This window comes from Ambystoma mexicanum, chromosome 13, assembly GCF_040938575.1.
Source record: "Ambystoma mexicanum isolate Mex_15411 chromosome 13, UKY_AmexF1_1, whole genome shotgun sequence".
Taxonomy (NCBI): Eukaryota; Metazoa; Chordata; class Amphibia; order Caudata; family Ambystomatidae; genus Ambystoma; species Ambystoma mexicanum.
Window position 1 is genome coordinate 497179340 of NC_090938.1, and position 22878 is coordinate 497202217.

Below are 22878 nucleotides of genomic sequence, written 5' to 3' on the forward strand. Positions count from 1 at the left end.
AAAGGACCACAGTGGAGGTAAACTGGAGCCACAGGCAATGGGGGGAGCTTGATGACTGATGATGTCTATGCTGTAACACAACTATCAATGTGTTGCTAGCAATCCCCCCTGCCTGGGTGTTGCTCTGTGTCATGAATGCTGTGCGCATCGGAAGAGGAATGAACAGGTGCCACTTTTTTAGATGATAGACTGTAGAGGGAATGTGTGGGACCAAACACTTCAGCCTATCAAAATACTAACAAGGTTGCAGGGACAATCAAGATTCAAGGAAAACCAAAAAGAAACCGGCATGTAGTTGTTGAGTGCCTGTGTGATGAGTCTGTCTATGCATAAATGATGTCAAGCTGCTGTTAGGTCATTTTGCATTATTTCAAGAAGTTTCTTCCGATTAGCGTTTTGTCAATTAACTCTTCTCCAGGCTCCCTTTCATCCCTTTCTTGTTTGTTTGTTTGTTTGTTTATTTATTTATTTCTATGGCGCACCATACCCAGGGGCAGCAGGGCGCAGGCAGAAAGAATATGCGAGGCTTACAATGTTACAGAAATATACAGTTGAGATAAAGTTACATACATTTGCAATGAAGGATTACAGGAAAAAGAATATACAAATCTTCACACATAGAAATATCAATATCTATACAAGGAGTGAAATATACAGATATGTACAGGGGCTGTTTATGGCGACAGCAAAGGCCTCACACAGAAAGTATCCGTATCTATACAGAGGTGTAAAATGTATAATTAAATATGGGGGTTGTTGGAGTTCAAATGACTGATGAGATTCCTTCTAAAGTGCAAATAGGGTTGATCGGCTCTCAGGTTGTGCGGCAATGAATTCCAAAATGAAGCAGCTTTCACAGGGAAGCTGTTACCTCCAATGGTAGAGAGTTTAAATCTGGGAATTATCAGACAGTTGGAATTGATAGTTCTTGTTTGTCTGATGGATGACTTTCTCTTTACTTTGTCCATCAGATAACTGGGGGCAGCATTGTTGAGGGCTTTATGGGTTAGGGAGGCCAACTTTAGTTTGATTTTATTGTCAGTGGAGAGCCAATTGTGTTGGCGTCTGGTAGTGGAGACGTGTTCTCTTATATTAATGACGAGGGCAGCTCTCAAGGCATTATTTTGTAGGATTTGTAGCCTATGGGTAATGGCTTTGTTAGCACCGCTATGTAGGGCATTACAATAATCGAGCCTGGAGAGTATGAGTGCTCTTGCCAGGATCATACAGCTATCATTGGACAGGAATGGTCTGCCTGCTCTTATTAATTTGCAGGTGTACGCAGTGGTGGATGCTAGTGAGTTGACCTGTTTAGTGAATGACATAGTGGCATCCAGGTAAAAGCCGAGAGTTTTTATCTCCCTGGATACTTTGATAATGTTGCCGTCTATGTTGAATTCGGCATATTCAAGGCCTAATTTGTTGATATTAGCGGGGGTACCCAGGATGATGAGCTCTGTCTTGTCATCATTCAGGCATAGGCCATGAGATGCCATCCATGCCTGAATGATGAGATGCACTCTGTTCACCAACTCTCTGTCCTTGCTGTGATCCCCTGAAAGTGGGAGGAGAATCTGAGTGTCATCTGCGTAGTTGGTGTAGGTGACACCCAGATGATCCAGATTGTCGAACAGAGGTTTGGTGAAGATGTTGTATAATGTGGGAAAGACGCATGAGCCCTGCGGGACTCCGCAAGTAATAGGAGAGGGGTCTGCTCTGCTGATGGGGAGAAGACTCTCATTGTTCTCTCGCTCAGAAAGGATTCAATCCATCTGATAGCTTCTGGGGAGAAATGTGCAGCTGAGTCCAGGCGTCTGCAGAGGACCTTGTGGTCGACAAGGTCGAATGCCGCGGAGACGTCAAGTAGGAGGAGGAGTGCTGTCTTTCCCTTGTCCCTCAGATCATCAATTTGGGTCTTCAAGTCAATGAGTGCTGTTTCCGTGCCGTGTAGTGGACGGAAACCTGATTGTCTGGAGCCTAGTAATTTGTGTAGTTCTAGGTATTTTTGGATCTGGACATAGGCCACTTTGTCCAAGATTTTAGTAGAAAGGGTACCGTGGTGATGGGGCGGTAGTTAGTGGGGATGAGAGGATCAAGCGTCTGCTTTTTAGGGAGGGGGAGCACCCAGGATTGTTTTAAGTTGGAGGGGATGCTACCTGAGGAGAAAGATGTGTTTATAAGTTTGGAAATGAAGGGCGATAGGTCTCTAGCTGCGTCCTTGATTATGTGTGCAGGGCAGATGTCGCCTTTGCCGTTTGAGGGTTTGAGAGAGAGTACGATTTTCTCGACCTCCAGGGTGGTAGTTTTAGAGAAGGAGAATGAATTAGTGTGTGTGCTTGGTAAAACATTAGGCGGAGATGTAGGAGGGTTGGTGAGGTTTAAGGAGTCTTTTTTTAGTTGAATTTTATTTTGTAGGGTGTTTATTTTATTTGCTAAAGCCTGTTGGATGTCTGTGCACCAGGTCTGGTCCTTGGTGCAGGTGTCGGGTGTGCCAATGGGTGACTCAAGTTCCTTCAATATGGAGAAGAGCTCCTTCATGCTTGTGTTGGAATTGGCAATGCGGTTGTTGTAGGAGTTCCGTTTAGCTAGGCAGATTTCAGCTTTGTATTGACGAGAAATCGTATCTAGAGTTGCTTTCATTTCACTGGAAGGGCATAGTTTCCAAGCAGATTCACATTTTCTCTTTTTTTAGGCGGAGGGCTTTGAGTTCAGGTGTGTACCATTTATTTAGATGGGTTTTGGGCTTGCTGGTGCGAAGTTTAAGTGGGGCAATTTTGTCCATGGTATTTAACATAATTTTGTTGTATTCGTGAACTAGTGTGTTGGGATCTAGATTGTCTGGCTATGGTGGAGGCATGTATGTCTGCTGGATCATTAAACCCTAGGTTGAAGTCACCTAGTAGCAGTAGTTGTGAGGTGGTTTTTGTGTTGTTAGTTAGTAGGCTATGCAAATCTTCCTCGAAAGTCCAGAGCGGACCAGGTGGTCAATAGATCAGGTGGATGGTGAGGGATTGGGTGTTATTTATAGGGAGTTTGGCAGTGAGGGATTTGCATGGTTGCAAGGTTTGAGTCGGGGCTAGTCTGAGAGCTAAACTTTCTTTGGATATGATGGCGATGCCGCCGCCACGGTTGCCCACCCGGTCCTGCCTGGATATGGTATAGCCATCTGGGATGGCCAGCATTAGAGACGGGCTTGCTGTATTGTGTAGCCAAGTTTCAGTTAGAGCAATAAAGTCTAATTTGTCTTTAATGATTAGGTCTGCTATATCAAGGGCATGTGCGACCAGTTCTTGCCTTTCCTCTCTTTCCTTGCTCTCATTGCTTCACTCCTCTGCTCCATTCTCATCTTGCCTTTCCTTTCCTCCTCTTTTCAATCCTTCACCACTCTCACCCCTTTATTTCCTCTTCTTCCAGCTCTCCTGCTTCTCTTCCATTCCTTCACCCCTCTTCGGCATTCTCACCCTTGTCATTGCTCTTCTTCCATGGCTCCTCTCCTCCCTCTCATTCTTACCCCTGTCTTTCCTTTCCTCTTCTCTTTCATTCCTTCACCCCTCTTCACCAGTCTCACCCTTATATTTCCTCTCCTTCCATCTCTCCTTTCCTCCTTCTTTTCCCCATCTTCTCTATTTGCACCCATCTTTTCTTTCCTCTCCTCTGCTCTCATTCCTTCACCCCTCTTCTCCATTCTAACCTTCGACTTTCCTCTCCTCATTTTCTTACCTAATTTATCTAATTCTTTCTTCCATAACATCATCATTTTCTGTCACTTTCTTGTTTCTTTCCTCCTTTTCATTCTCTTTCCATAATTTTCTCCCTAATGTATGCACCCCTCGACTCTGTTCTGTCCCTATCTTTCCTCCCCTTATTTTTTTTCTCACGTTTCCTTTTCTCTATTTAATTTGAATGTTTCTCTCCTTTTTTTTCCCTCTACTTACCACATCGAATCTCCTCTTACATTTCTCCGTACTTTGCTTCTCCCCTTTTCACTCTCGCCTTTCATCATTAATCTGCTCTTCTACTTCGTTGGTAATTCCTGTGCCCTTTTCCGTCAAATATTTTCCATGATTCAACCTTCTCTCACCCCGTAGTTACTCTTGTTCTTTTCCCTCCCTTTGCTCCTTCATTTTTTCTGTTCCTTCATTCCCCTTGCTTGCCTTTCTTCCTCTCTGTTTTTCTTATGCTTTTCTGGATCTCTTCCCTACCGCCCTCTCCTCTTTGTTTCTCTTCATACCACAGCTTTTCCCTATTTAGCTCTCTTTTTCATCAATCTGCTCTTTTCTCTCCTTCCCCGTTTCCTTTCCTCTTTTATCTCCCTCTCTCTGTTGTTCCCCTCTTTGCATCGCTTCTTTTCACCACTTTTCTTTGTCACTCTGTCCTCTCCTACTTTTCCCTCTGTTCTTCAGTCTCACTTGTTACTCTACTTCTTTTCCCGCCCGCCCCCTCACCTTACTTCACTGCTACCTACTTGTTCCTTTCTCTGTTCTCACACCTTTGGTTTCGCTCCTTGAACAGACCTGATTTATTTATTTATGTATGCATTGTTTGTCGGATACGTGTATCCAGCAAACAATGAATAAATAAATAAATTAACCACGTTGTGCGCAGAGTGGGAACAGACGACGAGCTGGTTTATTTATGCATTGTTTGTCGAATACACATATCCGACAAAAAATGCATAAATAAATAAACTGGGTCTGTTCAATTGTGGGCTTCGTGATCGAATCTGCAGCACACAGCCCCAGGTTCCCCGAGGGTCAAAGTCGCTTCGGTAACCTGGGGAGGGAGGTGTGGGCATGATTCTGCCCACAGGCAACAAAGGGACTGTAACTTCATCGGAGGGTCAGGAGAGGAAGTTACAGTTTGGAGACGCTGCAGTATGTTTCCTGCAGACAGCTGTGACTGATAGAAGTGCCAGCAAAAAAAATAACAAGGGCTCCTGGCTAGGCCCTGATATGCCCAGGTGGGTAAAGCGTAGTATTTTTTAAAAAATCAGGGGGAGAGATCACATATAAGGTTCTTTTTTGCATTATTACATACTCATATATTGAAAGACTGGTAAACGGAACTGTTGGGGTTACCAACATTTTTTTTGACCCATTGTTGTTTATTTCGCAAGACAATTTCTTAGTGTTTATACATTTTTACCAGACAATCCCAAAAACAGATAACTCTCACTTTGGCAAAGTGATAGTACCACTGTGTACCATCCTCCTGGATGCAGAGGATTTAACTCAAAACAATGCACATTTTAGTATCATACATGATACAGTATTTACAAACAAGCATGTGCTTTCCAGGGCATGCTGCAACTCTGAAGTACCAAACCAAGACGTAATGTGACATAAAAAAACAAGACGTTGTGACAGGAAGGTCGACACTATAATGTTTCGGGCAAATGTAGCTTTTCTTGAAGCTTTTAGGGAGAGTGGCCTTCTTCAGGATGTGGGAGAAGTGTTCTCAGAGTCCGTAGGGTATCTGTCAAGGGATAATGTCAGTTGGAAGTGTATGTTAGAATGATGTGTGATCTCGATATAGGACTATTTAATAACTTAAGATTCTTATTAGATGCTCAATTGAGCTAAAATCGCCAATGTCCCAATGTGGAACGCTGGTGTAGAGCTTACCGTCATAAACAAATGCTGCGATAAATACTCATAAACCGGTCCCTCTATAATTGGCGGGGGCTGCTTTTTCAATAATGCTCCATGTCCACCACATGGGTGTTGAAGAATCCAGTGTCTCTCTATAAGATCAAATAATCAAAAGATAAAGGAGTGCCTGTGTCAGTATAGGCTTGTTGCTGTGCCCAGTGATTACTCTATTATCGGGGACAAAAATCTCTTCCCTCATGTGTACGTGACTAAACACATCTATTGAGAGGTCCAGCTCAGAGTTCAAAACGTGTATTGGTACCAGTCTTGATTTGTGGATCTGCGGATAAACATATTGAAGACTAGTGTCATCCAATGTTCTCCATGCAAATCCTACCAGTCAGCCCAATTGTGACTAATACAAATTCGGGGTTGTGCACGTTGTAGAAACGGCCCGTCTGCGGTTGGGTCATGCATGTGGTATCCGTTCCGTGTGATATAGTCATGCATTACATAGAGGCGACGGTATGTCTGTTTTGTGAATACGTGAGTAGTCCAGATCCACAGCTCCCGGAGGAGTGTCATGTTCGGGTGGTGGGGACTCGTGACACGGCAGATTAATTAGTGCCGGGCAATCTAATGTGATTAGAATAGGAACGCTGCGATGTGCAGCCCAAGTGATTGCCGTATTGTTTACTTGTAGAGGAGTCAAGCCGGACCCGCACGCCTGCCTCGTACGTGCGGATTCTTGCAGCAGTGCTGAGTAGCTGGTGCAACGTTGCTAAAGAGAAACTATAAATATTTGCCTCTTAGTCCCTCCCCTACTGGTGGCGTCCAATCCAGAGTGGACAAATGGACCTTACCTCACAGACACCTATTATAGCGATCTGCAACAACAACAATATAGCAATTACAACAGACGCACTAGGGGGTCAACTTTTTATGCAGTTCAGAATCATCAAGTGGCAGCGGCCCCAGTCTAACAGGCGGCAATACCACCTTAGCTCTGCCTCCTCAACACCCGTTTTTTCAGAGAGGGGGCCAACGGGGACGCCCCAGGAGGAGACAACAACAATCAGGCCAATATATGCGCACCCGACAATGGTATTCCAACCAGCCGTAACCCTCCAAATACCAATCTTCAACCTATCCTGCAGGATTCGCAAAGATTCAGAAAAAGCGCTTCTAGATAGAGGCCTTTCTTTTGTGCCACCTACGAAAGCAGACTCATTTCAGACTGAGGCTGAATTGAAAAGATTTTTTTGAAATCTAAGACTCAAATACTTCTTCGAAGTATATATAGCAAAAAATCAAGACACTCCAAGTGGTCCCGATGTAACACGAGAGAAAAAACAGGAAAACATCACGGGTTTCTAACCAAAATCCAATTTCATGCCACCTCCTCACACCATCCCAGTAGAATTTGACACTTTTGAAAAAGTGGTCATGAAAACAGTAATGGAGGGATTGTCCCACAAGAATTTCTATCAAGACAACCTCAGTCGGGAAGAAAGGCAGGCTATCAGTGAACTGAATGCAGATCAATCAATCCCCATAAAACCAGCGAACAAAGGAGGCGGTATAGTGATAATGGACACCTCCGAGTACAACACAGAATGCTTACGACTTCTAGCAGATGCTACTTCATACAAAAAATTAAACTGAGACCCCCACCCAGAGGATATAAGAGGAGATCATGAGCCTCACGAAGTACGCAGAAGAGGAGGGCTGGATCTGCGAGGATGAGCACACATTTCTTAACAAAACACACCCCAGGATTCCGGCATTCTATATTTTATCGAAGATGCACAAGCATGCGACCAAACTCCCAAGGAAGACCGATCGTGTCAGCATGCGACTCACTTCTGGAACCCTTATCCTTATACACAGACTTCTTTATGAAACCTTTTGTAGGCCAGATGAGCTTCTACATAAAAGACACGACAGACACCATAAATACACTACAAACAGTTTATCTAAGATCGAGTTGCATGGATGTGGAGTTGTTGTACATCTCTATCCCCCAACAAGAAGGCCTGGAAGCATTAACTATATGTCTCAACAAAAGAAGTGACATCACAACAACACCTACGAACCTCATTTTGGAATGCATCCGTTTATCCATGAACTTCTTCCTTTTTGAGAAACAAATTTACCAACAAATAAAGGGAGTAAGTATGGGCGCTACTTTCGCCCCAGATGTGGCACACCTGTACATGGCCCAATATGAGGATGACCATGTCTATAACAACCATAACCAAAACTAAACCAAATAACAAATAACCAAAAACTAGGTTCCATCTACTCCTCATTCATAATCGATGGCAACATCATAAAAGTAGAACGCAAGGTAAAAACACTTGGCTTTTACCTTGACTCAAACCTTTCATTCACTAGGTCAACTCCCTAGCATCCTCCATGGCCTACACGTGCAAACTGATACGCACTGGCAAGCCATTCCTCTCTAATAGCAGCTGCATCACTCTGGCCAGAGCCCTAATCCTGTCGCGCCTGCATTACTGTAATGCCCTTTACCTAGGATTGACTAAAGCCCCCCATCAAAAGAATCCAAACTTTACAAAATAATGCCCTTAGAGTGGCTTTAGGCATCTCCAGAAGAGACCACGTTTCAGAGATCTGTCGACAGAACAACTGGATCCCAACCTACGACAAAGTCCTCCTAAAAACTCTGTCGCTTACCCACAAATCTCTCAACAATGCCGCACCTATCTACTTCGCGGAGAGATTCCACAAACAGACCTCCATGAGACCAGTAAGACTAGCCAACAGAGATAGACTCTCCATACCATGCTTCAAACAATCCACAATTAGAGGTAACAGCTTCCCGGTGAAAGCGACCAAACTATGGAATTCTCTGCCTCCCAGCTTGAGAACAGAACAATCTTACCACAAGTTTAGATCCAACACCATCATATTGTTGTCATCTAATAACCAGCATTAATAACCACTGCTTAGGATACAGTTAGAACTGATCGGCCACCGGCATGGTACCCACCATATGATATGATATCTTCACTTCTATGCTAGTATCCTTGTAATTATCTCCCTTCACCCGATTTTATTCTGTATGTAATGCCCTCTGGTAACTGCTTGCATATTATTTGCTGTATACTATGCCTGTAAATAAGCACCCTCTGTATATACACCCTTGTAATTATTACCTGTATGTAAACTGTATACATTTCTGTGTAACTAAGCTTCGCATATACTTGTAACTGCTGCGCCCTGTTACCCTAGGGTATGATGCACATTATAAATAATAAAACAAACAAACAAACCTACAAATGGAACATTAAACTATGGCGACGATACATAGATGACGTCTTTTTGATATGGGAGGGCACGAAAGAAGATCAATTAGCCTTCCACAAATGGCTCAATTTACGCAATGACCACATAAGATTCACCATAGAATGGCACCACCAAACAGTAAATGTTCTAGACCTCCACATCTACCGATCTGGCAACAGCCTCAAGACCGAACTCTTTAGAAAACCTATGGACACGAATAGTCTCCTGCATTTCTCTTGCTACCACCCAGAAGGACTAAAGTACAATTTACCATATGGTCAATTTCTCTGCGTATGAAGAAACTGCACAGAAAGAGACATATATGAATTTCATGCGAAGCAATTGCAAACACGCCTCACTGAGAGAGGCTACCCCAAGAAGTCCATTAAAATGGCCAAAAAGAGAGCAGCTAAAACGGAGCGAGAGATCTGTCTCACAGCAAAAGAGGAACATCCTATAAATAGGACTGTATGTGTCACTACATACAACCCTCTCAGTAATTTGACAAAAGCATCCATCAACAAACATTGGTACCTCATCCAGAACGAGCGTTCTTTATACAGGAAACCCATGTTTGCTTTTAAGAAAAATAAAAACCTGAGGGACACATTGGTGCACACATTTAGCGAACCTGACAAAGAAACAAACACACTATAGAATCTACCACCTGTGGTGGGCAATTTTAGCTTTGGTCAATGTGTGGCCTGCAAATACCCGAAATCAAGCAAAACATTTCCACACAAGGTTTTCCATTGGACCCTCAGAAACCACACCAACTGCGAACGCAAATTCGTCATCTATGTCATCAGATCCCCCTGCGATCTAATCTACATCGGCAAAACCATCAGATCCATTAAACAACGTTTATGTGAGCATAGGTCATGTATCAAAAATAAGGTGGCAGATAAACCACTTGTAGACCATTTCGTGAGATTTAGACATACCAATGAGGATCTAACCTGGACGATTTTACAACAATTGTCCCCACAAAAAAGAGGCAGCGACATCAATCTATCCCTCACAAAATTGGAACAGCAGTGGGTACATAGACTGGACACTAAAACATGGATTAAATATCACAGTGGAATGGAAGCATTTCTGGAATTTAAAAAAAAGCAGAGAGAGAGGACATAAATATGCTCTAAGAACACAGTCTTAGACTGAATACAGGGCCCATCAGAGCCATTGATCCTACTAGAGCCAAATGTACAAACCAAAAACTCATGTTTTACCCATGTCAGGCATTTGAGAGAGAGGGACATTGATAATGATTGCATGCCAGTAATTCTCTACGCCCCAACATTCAATGATATGAGTAAAAACACATTCCGAAATTGGACAAGAAATTCATTACACATCAGTATCGTTTCATTTTTGCATTCTTGATCTTTCACAATTTCCCATTGGGTTTATCGATTGAAATATGTGTTCTCTTTCAAAATGCATTAGGTCTCTCCAAATCTAAGACTTGAGCTGCACAATTCAGATTGCCCATGTTTTAAGCCAATGCAAAATGTGTGTTTTTTCAAATGCATTATGTCTCTATCCAAATGTAATATTTATGTTGTACAATTCCAAGGGATGTGAGATAATATACACACTGCAAGGGCGACTATTTGCTCAGATCTGTTGTATTCCAATATACTCTGACTTTTAAAAGCGTGACATAACATCAGAAGGGTCCGCACACACCATTGATTTGAGAATCTCTTTATAGGCTCTTGCTGATGAGAACTACACGTCCCAGCATGCCTCATCCACGATGGCAGGCCACTATGGTATGCCAGTAGATGGCGCAGGGCAATATAAGATATAAAATGCATTAGGCCTCTCCAAATGTAAGACTTGAGCTGCAAAATTCAGATTGCCCATGCTGTATGCCAATGCAAAATGTGTGTTTTTTCAAATGCATTATGTCTCTATCCAAATGTAATATTTGTGTCATACAAGTTAAAGTGATGTGAGATATTATGCACACTGCATAGGCGACTATTTGTTCAGATCTATTTTATTCCAATATACTCCGACTTTTAAAAGCGGAACATAACATCAAAAGGGTCCACACCATTGATTTGAGAATCACTTTATAGGCTCTTGCACATGAGAACTACACGTCCCAGCATGCCTCTCATCAACGATGGCAGGCCACCTTGGTATGCCAGTAGATGGCGCAGGGCAATACAACACGAGTCCTACATGATGACTACCACTCGAAACATGAAGCTTTTTGCTCCACGCATGATCGCCGGACATTACACTCGATACAATTCCAAAGTACCGGCAGCTCATCACAGTTTATGACAGCGCGCTTTGGTGCGCCCACCCCTCTCCCCATTGGTCCATTTGTCCACTCTGGATTGGACGCCACCAGTAGGGGAGGGACTACGAGGCGAATAGTTAGTTTAGCTTTAGCAGCGTCGCCCCAGCAACTCAGCACTGCTGCAAGAATCTGCACATATGAGGCAAGCGCGCGGGTCCGGCTTGACTCCTCTACAAGTAAGTAATACGGCAATCACTTGGGCTGCACATCGCAACGTTCCTATTCTAGTCACATTAGATTGCCCGGCACTAATTAATCTGCCGTGTCACAAGTCCCCACCACCCGAACATGACACTCCTCCCGGGACCCGTGGATCCGGACTACTCACGTATTCACAAACAGACATACCCTCGCCTCTATGTAATGCATGACTATATCACACGGAACGCATACCACATGCATGACCCAACCGCAGACGGGCTGTTTCTACAGCGTGCACAAACCCGAATTTGTATTAGTCACAATTGGGGTGACGGTAAGATTCGCACAGAGAACATTGGATGACACTAGTCTTCAATATGTTTATCCGCAGATCCACGCATCAAGACTGGTACCAATACACGTTTTGAACTCCGAGCTGAACCTCTCAATAGATGTGTTTAGTCACGTACATATGAGGGAAGAGATTTTTGTCCCCCGATAATGAATAGAGTAGTCACTGGGCAGAGCAACAAGCCTATACTGACACAGGCACTACTTTTCCCTTTTCATTATTTGATCTTATAGAGAGTCACTGGATTCTTCAACACCCATGTGGTGGACATGGAGCATTGTTGAACAAGCAGCCGCCGCCAATTATAGAGGAACCTGTTTACAAATACTTACTGCAGCATTTGTTTATGACGGTAAGCTCCACACCAGTGTTCCAAATTGGGACATTGGCGTTTTTAGCTCAACTGAGCATCGTAAGAATCTTAAGTTATTAAATAGTCCTATATCGAGATCACACATCGTTCTAACACACACTTCCAACTGCCATTATCCCTTGACAGATACCCTACGGACTCGGAGAACACTTCCCCCCCCTGTACCAAAGAAGGCCACTCTCACTAAAAGCTTCAAGAAATAGCTACATTTCCCCGAACCATTATAGTGTCCACCTTCCTGTCACAAAGTCTTGTTTTTTTATGTCACATTACGTCTTGGTTTGGTACTCCAGAGTTGCACCATGCCCTGGAAAGCACATGCTTGTTTGTAAATACTGTATCGTGTATGATAGAAAATGTGCATTGTTTTGAGTTAAATCTTCTGCATCGAAGAGGATGGTACACAGTAGTACTATGACTTTGCCAAAGTGAAACAGTTGTCCGTTTTTGGGTTTGTCTTGTAAAAATGTATAAACACTGAGAAATTGTCTTGCGAAATAAACAACAAAGGGTCCAAAAAAATGTCAGTTCCATTTATCAGTCTTTCAATATAGGAGTGTGTAATAACGCAACAACGAACCTTATATGTGATCTCTCACCCTGATTTTTTGAAAAATCCTAAGAAGTGCCAGCCAGCCACAGCGTCGCTGAAACAGTTTGGGTGACGCTGTGGTTGGCTTGCACTTCTGTCAGTCACAGCTGCCTGACTCAATCATGGTGACGGGCTCATTTCCCGTCGAGGCTGCGGCAGGATAATGACCCAGCGCAGCGTGGTGGGACCGGGGGCTCAGCCTCACTTTTTTGAGACTGCCGGGGCTCAGCCCCGGCCCACTGAAAGCACCGTAGGTACTCAACAAACTATGAAGCCGGGCATTCCGCGCTGCGCTTTCGGTGCCAGCCGTTTTGGCGCAGGTCCTTGGGCCTAGGACCCTTTTAGGCACACCCTGTTTGCAGGTAATGCCCATGTGATTATATTATGTGCTAAGCAGCGCACACTTTGGTAAAGCAGTGTATCTGAGATTCTTACTCTCAAACTTCCAGTTTGTTGTTATGCACTGTGCTAAGAAAGTTTGAATAGCTATATTAAATGAGATTTTCTTTTTTGCGTATCAAACTAGCAGATGTCATAGCTGTAAGCAAGTTTAGAAGGGGAGTTTTATTATTGCTCGCTTTCACTGCCTAATAAAAAATTCAGTATGTAACTGGAGATGTGTATGAGTTTTCAGTCAAAAACAATCCATCACAACTCCAATTACTTAAACATTTGCATATACGAATAGGCACTGCTAATAACAAAGAAACTTAAAATGTAATTTTACAGGCTTCCCATTAAAGGACACCAATGGTAAAAGGTTAAGCCCCCTTAGCAAAACCGTGTTCTGCGCCTGTTGTGCTGAGAGTACAGTAGATACATGTTTGTGTCTCCTTTTTTCTGCAGGGTTGGCCCTGACAGGATATTATGGGCACTGTGGGTGGTGGAGAGAGGAGGAGGGAGGCTGCTGCTTTCCCTGACAAAGTCTGCAGGAGTTTAGTCCTTTACGTTGCAATGAAGTGAAATGAAAAGCTTTCATTTTCACCTTACAATATAATTGAGTACCGTACTCTCCTTCAGGTGTTGAGAAGTGCAGGTACTCAAATGCTCAAAAATAAGAAGTGCAGGTGCTGAAGGCCGGGTAGGACCGGCCCATTTAAAGCATTGGTTTAGAATAAATCTTAAACCTCTGGCAATTGCTCTGGGCAACCTGCCAGGCTATCGTTCTTTGCCTGCCAAGCCATTACAGAAGGGGGAAAGACCTATGCAAATCAGGCTTGGTCCCACCTCCGACGTGGCAGTTTCACCCGAACTGCTAAGTCACATCCCTTCTGCACGAGACCACAAGCATCCCCATATATGTTTCGGCCTCATTGGGCATCATCAGTGAGGAGTAGTTTGGGTTGTAGGCCTGCAGCGTGGGTCCTGTACCTGCTGGGACTACAGACCCAAGCTACTCCTCACTGGTGAGGGCCAACATGGCCGAAATATGTCTGGAGATGCTTGTGGTCGTGTGCAGAAGGAATGTGATCTAGCAGTTTGGCTAGACTGCCACTTTTGGCGTGGGGCCAGGCCTGATTTGCATTGGGTCTTTCCCCTTCTGCAATGGCTTGGCAGGCGATAGACGATGGTCTGGAGGGTTGCCTAGAGCAATTCCAAAGGTTAAGATTAATTCTAAACCTTCCAGCCATCACCTCCTGTGTTTTGCTAATGCATTTTAATGGCAGCTAAAATACATTTTTGTCTGCTTTATGGCAGGAATACATTCATGCTCTACACATCCCTGTTTATTTTTTAGGTAACACACATTGTAATTCTAAGGCAGTACACAAGGCTTCGTATTATGTTATTGGACTTTATAGCACATTCTGCTGATATTCGCATGATCTCTTGACACTCACGATCTGAAAAAGAGATGGTGTTTTTTTTATAGTGCAATGTTGTGTTGGTCTAGAGTTTGATTTATAAAAGTTTGTTGTAAGTGAAGTGTTTTGATGTCTGTTGGGATCGCAGTTCAATTGCCATATGTGGCCTGGTTGGTGTACATATTGTGTGTTGGAATGTAGAAGTTGAGCATGTTCGTGCAGAGACTGTCAGTGTCAACCCCACTGGGTCTTTGGAGTATCCATCAGGTGAGGCTGTGATGAAGTTGTGCATCTCGTTTAGGGTACTTATAAGTAGAAGTCGTGAGGCACTGTGGAATTAGATAGTATCCCTGGCAATGGACAGTGTGCATCACCTGGTCCTGTATCACAGTGAGAAACGACGGAGAAGACAGAGAGGAGCAGGCAGCAATGAGTGCTAAGTTAATAATGGAGCAAAACTGCTCCAAAGGTAATGTCACAGTGGGGACCTATGGTAGGCATAGTCATGGTGGGGCATCTAGGAGCAAAATCATGGTGGAGCAAATCACAGTTGGACACGTCGGAGCAAAATCACACCAGGCAAAATTACCCTCGGGCACCTGTCTGTGAAATACCTATAGAGGGCATCTAAGAACAAAATCGGATCAAGTTAAAATCACAGTAGGACACCGTCTGCAGCAGTTCGAAAAGGAACCTGCCCTCCCCCGTGACTCATCCCATAGCGTGGTAGTATGCCTAGTACCTGTGTGTGATACTATAATGGCAGAGCCTTAACTGCAGTGCAGAATGTAGAAAAGTGGTACAGCGTGAGGTCCCATGATGGTTTCTTGATCTGATCGGATAGACCACGGTTGTGTCGATTTCAGGAGAATCCTGGACAGGAAGTGCATCATGCATCTAGAGCCAATGAGTTCTGTCACCGCCAATAGACAAACTACTCGACACTCAGAAAGTAGGTTTCAACTGAGTTTATTTTGTAACACAATATATCCTAGGATTCAGAGGGGACTTGACATAATGGCAGGAAATGTTAATCCCATTCACCTTGCTTGATGACCTTACGTCAGTCAGTCCATCCCTTACTACCATGAGGTTCCATCTCCTGGCGGGTTAAAAAAAGAAAGCACTCCCAATCAGTAGGACTTTAAGTGTCCCTTGCACTTCTTTTGCGGTTGGTTTGGGTCAGAGGTCTGAAACCTTTGGCTCTCCAGATATTTTGGACTAGAATTCCCATCAACCCTACCAAACATAGTCAATGTTGAGACACCAGTGGAGTTGCAGTTCTAAACATCTGGAGAGCCGCTTGTCGAAAACCCCTGGTTTGGGTTTTTCTGTGGCTATCGTAGTAGCCAGGTGTTCACCCTCCTACTCTCCCTGAGCTCACGAAGCTTCCACGCCAAGATTTTATCAGCTTTTTCACCCTTCTCCATGTATTTTTGTTTAAGGAAGGACAGCTTCCTTTCCGTTTGTCCCTCAAGGAGAGATGCGAGTTTCGCTTTAAGTTGCTGGAGCTCAGCCCACTTCCCCGGAGATATCTGGGACTTTAAATTGCCCCCCGGCTGAATAGCTTCACTTTTATCCCTAAGGAGCCTCTCCTCCCTAACACTCTCCCGCTTCCTTGCTGCTCCCAGCCCTATAACGACACCTCTGATTGTGGCCTTGAAGGCTTCCCAGTCCCCTTCCAAACCCACCTGCCCATCATAGAATTCGAAGAACTCTTTTATGGCAGTTAGAATAACCTGAGCTAGCTCCCTGTCCTTCAGCAGGAGATCATTGCAGGTACACCTCCCAGGCCCTGGAACTCTAAGGGGGATCCCTAATTGGACCTTTACCATGTCTTGGTCGGACCACGGGGTCACCTGAAGAAATAAAACATCAAGACTCAGCCTATTAAACTCCTTCACCACCAAGGACCTTTTATAGGGAGAGTTAGACCTTGCATGTTTAAAGAGCCCAGCATCAGCGGATGATTACAATCGGCCATCAAGTAATTCAAGACTAGCCTTTGATCCCCGGGAGCTCAAACTCCCTTGAGATGACACTCCCGACTGATTCTCCAATGGCCCCACGAAACGTGCATCACAATCCAAGTAATCGGATCTCCAAATGGTTAGAATAAAAAAACACACCCAGAACCCCACAACAGAACACCCCTCCTTCTCTCTAGATCCCCTCCTTTCCGACCGCCTGGAATAACTGCAACATCAAGTTGTGGCACAACCAGGCCACCATGGGCCACCTCCACCAGGGCCGCCAGCAACCTGAAAAAACCACACCTTTCCGAGCCCCCCCCCCCACTCATGGATCAACATCAAATACTCCCCTCAGACCCCCCTCCCTTTTGTAATGTTACCCATTGCTTGGACCACCCCCCCTCCTGGAGGTACGCGGACCAGGGCACCCCCGGGGAATCCTGGACCGCCACCCCAAATCGCGTGGCACCTCAACACCCTTACAGGCAACCCAGGAAAAACGCACCCCTTTCAGTTAAGTCCCAGGCTGCCCGGGGGATGGCGGCACCACCTTTCTATATTTCCTGTGGCCCCGGATGCGACACCTTCCTACGAATTCTGAAGCCTCACGGTGGTCTCCGTCTACTCCACTCGCGCCTTCTTCACCGGCTTCGTGGAGGAGTCTCCCAAAAGTTCACTCGTCACTCTCTGAATATCGGATTCCGTAACTAGGGAATATTTATAACCTTCAACTTCAAATCAGAGCGAAAACGGGTGACCCCACCTGTATCGCACTCCCTTGGTCTGCAGCCACTTCGTCAGAGGCCTGCAAAGTCTCCGGCGTGAGCGCCGAAAGATACTGGTAGATCGTTTTTTAGCAGCCCTGCCAGTCAATGGGGCCTTTTCTTCGCGCTAGCTCCAGGATCTTGGTTTTTTCGGCATAGTAATGGAATTTCACGAGGATTGATCTAGGACCTCTAGCGCGAGCTCCCGCTCTATGGGCTCTATCAATTGTTGACTCGCTGGTGTGTCCTCCGTCAAACAGATTACTTATGATTGCTTTGACCATTCTCGCGATATCTGCCTGCGTAGCATATGCAGTAGCGGAGGCTGACAGACCACTAAAAGTTCCTTCCTCTGAGACCACAAGCAGGAACACTACCAGTAGGGAGATTAGACAGGGAGGGCACAGTGGGCAATGTCCCAGCCGGGCCACAGCTCTGGCGGTGAAAAGTCACAGGCTGTTCCTAGTAAGCACACAGTAGCTTGGATTATGTCCTCAAGGCCAGCCCGTCACCATCGCCTCCCACGGACCCTGTTTAACAGGCCAAGCTTCGTTACCATACAGCGCTCTCTCTTCACAGTACGTAGTCCTCCGCTAGGATGCCCGCCCTGCCCAACACCTCACCACCAATGAAGGGGCACCTATTGTCCCGGTGGGAGGGTGTAGCGCTCCCAACATCAGGGCGGGCACAGGTGGCCAACAAAGCTCTTTGGTGATCTTTATACGGCTGCCGAAGCACCTCTGTTACTGGGGCGCTCTCCTCTACCCCACACTCCAGTGAGGGGGCTCTCAATGCCCTCTCAATCTGGGGGGGTCCCAGCAGCGCCCTCAGTCTCTCCCCGGACAGCCGTTACAACAATCAAGGGATCCGCCAGACCGCAACCCGTACTCCTTCTCCCTACCTCACTCTGGGGGTATTGTTGCAGGCCCCTAGTCCAGCCAAGGAACGTGTCTGTTTTCGTTCGGAGGCACTCTATTCCCTGCTGCGCCGACGGATCCAGTCACGCCGGAGTATGGGGCGCCTCCTCGGCTGCTCGCTCAGGTGACTCCGCTGTCACATTCAAGAGCTAGCGTTCCAGGCTCCGCGCCTCTCACCAGCAGCGCCTCAAGGGGTCCACGGGATGACTCGGCCTCCTTCAGTGGTCCGCTCAGTCGGGGGATCGTCTGCCCATGATTGCCGCTTGTGTGGGGGCCTCCTCCGCTCACCAGACCATCAACAGTAGGGCTCCCAGGGCTCTTAGCTCAGGGGCCGCCAACGGCCAGGTCCGTCGCCAGATGCTACCACCTGAGTCCCGCAGTCCGGACAACGGGCTTCCTTCGGCACCTCTCTCACCGCACCTCACGGCCAGAGATGCCACAGCCGACGCCGCAGCCCTTCCCCCACCACCTAGCTGAAGGCTTCGGCGTGGGTTCCCCAGCCAGGGCGACCTCTGCACTGCTCCCGCTCACTGCCTGGATGCGTCCGTTCTCGGGTCTCATTGCCCCTTAAGACTCCAGGATTGCACTCAGCTGCCACTCGGGGGGGTGTCACACAACCTCTCGGGGGGGGTCCAGATTTTACTCCCGCAGGGCAGGGGGGCTCAATTCCCAAAATTAGGCAACCCCGGGGAGGAGACCGACTGAGACACGTCAACACATCTCAGCGCCTCCTGGTGGCTCTCCGTTCACCATTGTTAATGTAGTTAGGATGCAGAGCTTTTTTTAAACAATCCTGCCACCTGCCATAATCGTGGGGTTCAGGCTTGTTTAAGGTCCTTACACACTTTGGTCACACTTCACCAAATATCACTGTGTCCATGAAGCTCTGTGATTGCACCATATAATACTGGCAAATGGCTCTGCCACAATCGCTGTCAGCACAGATTTAACAAGTACACCATTCTTAGGACCTCTCTATTTTCCACTTTGTAAACAGTCTTTTTTTCCCTCTGTCTTCTGCCTCTATTTCCCCCTTAATGCCCTGCAACGATTTTGCATGTTTAACTTCCCCTCCTAACTTCTCTTCTTTTTTGTGGGTGATTTCTGAGTACTCACCCTCTGGAACCTCTTCTTCTTTGCGCTAAGGTCTTTCTTATACTCTTTCTGGCTTTTGCGCCTGTTGTCCACTGTCTGGGTCTGTCCCTTCTGCCACCATTTTTACATTCTCTTCCTCTCTCCAGGTGTTATTCCCCAGGTTCTGTCTCTCTTTTCCAAGGCTTTCTCACCCACTTTCCTCTTTGCTTTTTCCTTTCGCCCCCTCATCTTCGTATTTTAGCGTGCTTACTTTCCTCACCTTCCTGCTCACTCCATTCCTTTGATCTCCCCACCACTTCCTCTCTCTCCTATCTGCCCACTCTCTTTTCCTCCCCACCTCTACTGTTCTTCCCTTTCTGCTCCACTCCATTACTCTCCCGCCTCATCTGCTCTCTCCTGTTAACTCCAACCTTTCACTCTCCCCTCTTCCGCTGTCCTCTTTTATTTCCTTTCTGCCACTGCTGACTGCCTCCCAACACTCATTGCCACTGCCATCACACCAAATTGCCCCCTCAAACACATTTCAATGGACTGTGGACACACCGCCTGGGCCCACAAACAGTAAACTCCTATTAGCTGTGGTCCACGTTCTGCTCGCACCAGGGTATCCCAGGATATGCTTGCCTTATTCAAACTTCAGTTCACAGATGAATCTTGTTGGGCTTCCATGGACAATGGGACTCAGGGGCAAATCATTAATGAAGGTATCCGCCATATTCCTTTTCACATCGTCTGGGTAGCAGCTGCAGTACACGGAATGGTCCATGCTCTGACACCTGTCAAACTCTAATGGCAGTCCTTCAGAGCCCTTCTCTGCCATCACAGGGATATCCCATTGATGTTCTCCTCATATTAAAGCTTTGCACAAAACTAGGCTTATGTGCCCAGCAAAACCCCGCAGAAATGGTCTCAGACTCGCCCCATGCTCCTACAATTCTGAAAATAACTGTAGACCACCTCTTCAAGAAGTCTCTCCTCCTCAACACCTAGACCATCACATTGCCTCTTACGCCAGCTGACTCGATAGATGCCGACCGCCCCTCTCCTTCCTGCCCCCGGTACAGCTGTACCCCTCCTCTGTGCCCCTCTGTATCCTACCCCCGCTGTATATTTGTTCTGTTGTTACCTCTGAAAAGCGCTCCGTTATTGTATTTGTATTGTATTTATTGTGTTTATATAGCGCTTTAATCCAAAGCGCTTTACCTTATAACAACAGAATACATAGAATATTATAACAGTAGAAGCAATTTACATCATGAATCAAACCAATAAAAACAGTAAGTAGAGCAATTAATCTGTGAGGGAAGGGGTGAGGAAGGGGTGAGGAAGGGAAGGAAGAGGGAAACAGAAGGGGTATAAGGGTGAAAATAAAGGATGGTAAGGGGCAGGGTAGAGAGGTTCACAGGAAAGATGCGAGGCGAGGAGAGAGAATGAGAGGTGGGGAAGGTTTCATGGTGGAGAATGGAGAAGGAGAGATTTCAGGGAAGTGCAGAAGGAGGAAAAGGTAGGTACAGAGCGGATTGAGAGAGGTAAGGAGTTCCAGTGCACGGGGGCTAGGAGCTGAAAGGAGCGGAAGCGGGGGGAGGCACATGGGGAAGGAGGGACGGTGAGAAGGAAGTGGTCAACGGAACGAAGGGAGCAGGAAGGAGTGTAGAAAGAGAGGAGAGAGGAGAGATGAGGGGGAGCAAGATCATGGAGAGATTTAAAGACTAGACAGAGGAAATTAAATTTAAGTTGGGAATGAATGGGAAGCCAGCCAAGGAAGGAAGGCGAAGAAGAAATGGAGTTATGCATCCGTAATGGTGTACACCTCTGTAAAGCGCACCGTTATGTATCTGTATTAGTGTATACCTCTGTACAGTGCTCCATTGCTTCTCAAAGTCAGGTACGCCATCAATTAATACCATAATAATAAAACAAAATAAAATAAGGATGTCATTCCTTTGGGTCCATTTCCCAATGCATGCTGATTTCCCAAATCAATAGATCTGGTGAGTCATAATTATAACAAGGAGAGTCAGATGAGCAAGACATACAATATAGGTTAGAGAGGGGCTGGGGATCATCCCTTTACCTTCTTTAGGTCCTACATAACGTTGTTAGTGGCAACACCCGGCCCCCATTTCCTCCCCAACTTTATTGCCTAAGCTACAACAAGAGTATTATCACATCTTCCGGAAGACCTCCAGTGGAAGAACTGATGGTATAGCTTCTTAACATTTTTTACATTTGCTTGTCTCCGGCCTGCTCTGTGAACCACTGTAAAGGTGCATGACTGTAATGTGAGAAACCACCTAATAATTTGGTTTCTTTTTTCATTCTGGGTTACCCACTGTGAGAAACCAGAGGGTATCTCACCCGCTAGCCGCCAGGGATCGATCTCTCAGGTGGCCAGGCCACGGCCATTGCCTTTGGATCTAGACCCCGGTGGTGGACCTGTGCTGGAGGATCACCTGGGTGAGGGGTCTTTGGGGAGTGGGGGTGAGATAGCCGATGGTGAGACGCGGTATTCCCCCCTTTTTTGTCCATCTACCCCATCCTGTTGTTTAGGATTTTCCAAAGTCCCAACTCGCCCCCACCCCTTTTTACACGAAGAAGGTGACTGAGAGTAACAAGACTAACTCCCTCACATCATACTGGACATGACCCGTTAATCGGGTCAGGCAAAGCAGTGCATACACCTGATACCAATTAGCTCTCCTCAGACAAATAAAAGGCAACACCCAAAGACACACTCTGAGCAAGGTGGAACACGAGAACGAGCAGAACTTCTGAGACAAAGGCACGCCTACTGTAGCAGAGCAACGGACCAAGGGACGAGAGCAGCGGGCCGAAAACCCTGAGGCTTCCCTAATGGAGGTGGTTTCCTCCGGCACACCGTGAAAGACATGTGGAAAAGACCAGATCCCACAAGTGAAGATTGCATTCTGTTTCAAGGACGCCAGCTAACCTCCCGGGTGAACGGCAGAGTTGGAGAGGCAAGGTCAAGCCTGTGGTACTAACCATAACTCGAAAATTGTAAAATGCAAAACAAGAAAGAAGCACACACAGCCGTTGAGTTGGCAAGCGACCTGAGAGACCGGTGTGTGTTAAAGTGAATGAAGTAGCAATACCATATCACAAGTGAAGGCTGCACGCGTGTGAATGAAACGCAAAGAAAGGCAGACCTGTGAATGAACTTTTAAAGTAAAATACTGCAGCAAGATTAGCGATACTAATTAACAGAGTGGTCTGGTGAAAGGAAGTAGCCCATGTGAAAGGTGTGCATTGTTTGAAGCAAAAAGGCGAACAAACAGCAAGAGGGAAAGTAAATAGTGAACGTTGAGTCGCAGTGGTCCTGCGGTGGTCTGCAACCAAAAGCCACGCACATTCAAAAGACTGTGATATCCGTAAGTGGTCCAAGCCCGATTGAGGGAGACCCGAAGTGTATTGAGCTTGGGGAAGGGATCCCCCTTGCAACTTTGTGTAAACTACATTGTGAAAGGTCTGAGCCCAGCAGAGGGGGGCCTTTGTGAACGTTTTGGTTGAAACATTATTTTGAAAGCCAGAGAGAGGAACTTTAAAATGTGGGAGACCAGGCAGACGTTCCACGGTTGTGAACTGTGTACTGTGTTGAAAGCTGGGCCAGAGTTTGTCATCCTGC

General features: G+C 46.0%; 1 long non-coding RNA gene across 1 annotated transcript in view; it reads left to right on the forward strand.

The window, feature by feature from the left end:
- LOC138521371 (uncharacterized) overlaps nt 1–22878 on the forward strand; it is a 347313-nt gene that overhangs the window by 999 nt on the left and 323436 nt on the right. The window lies entirely within an intron of this gene.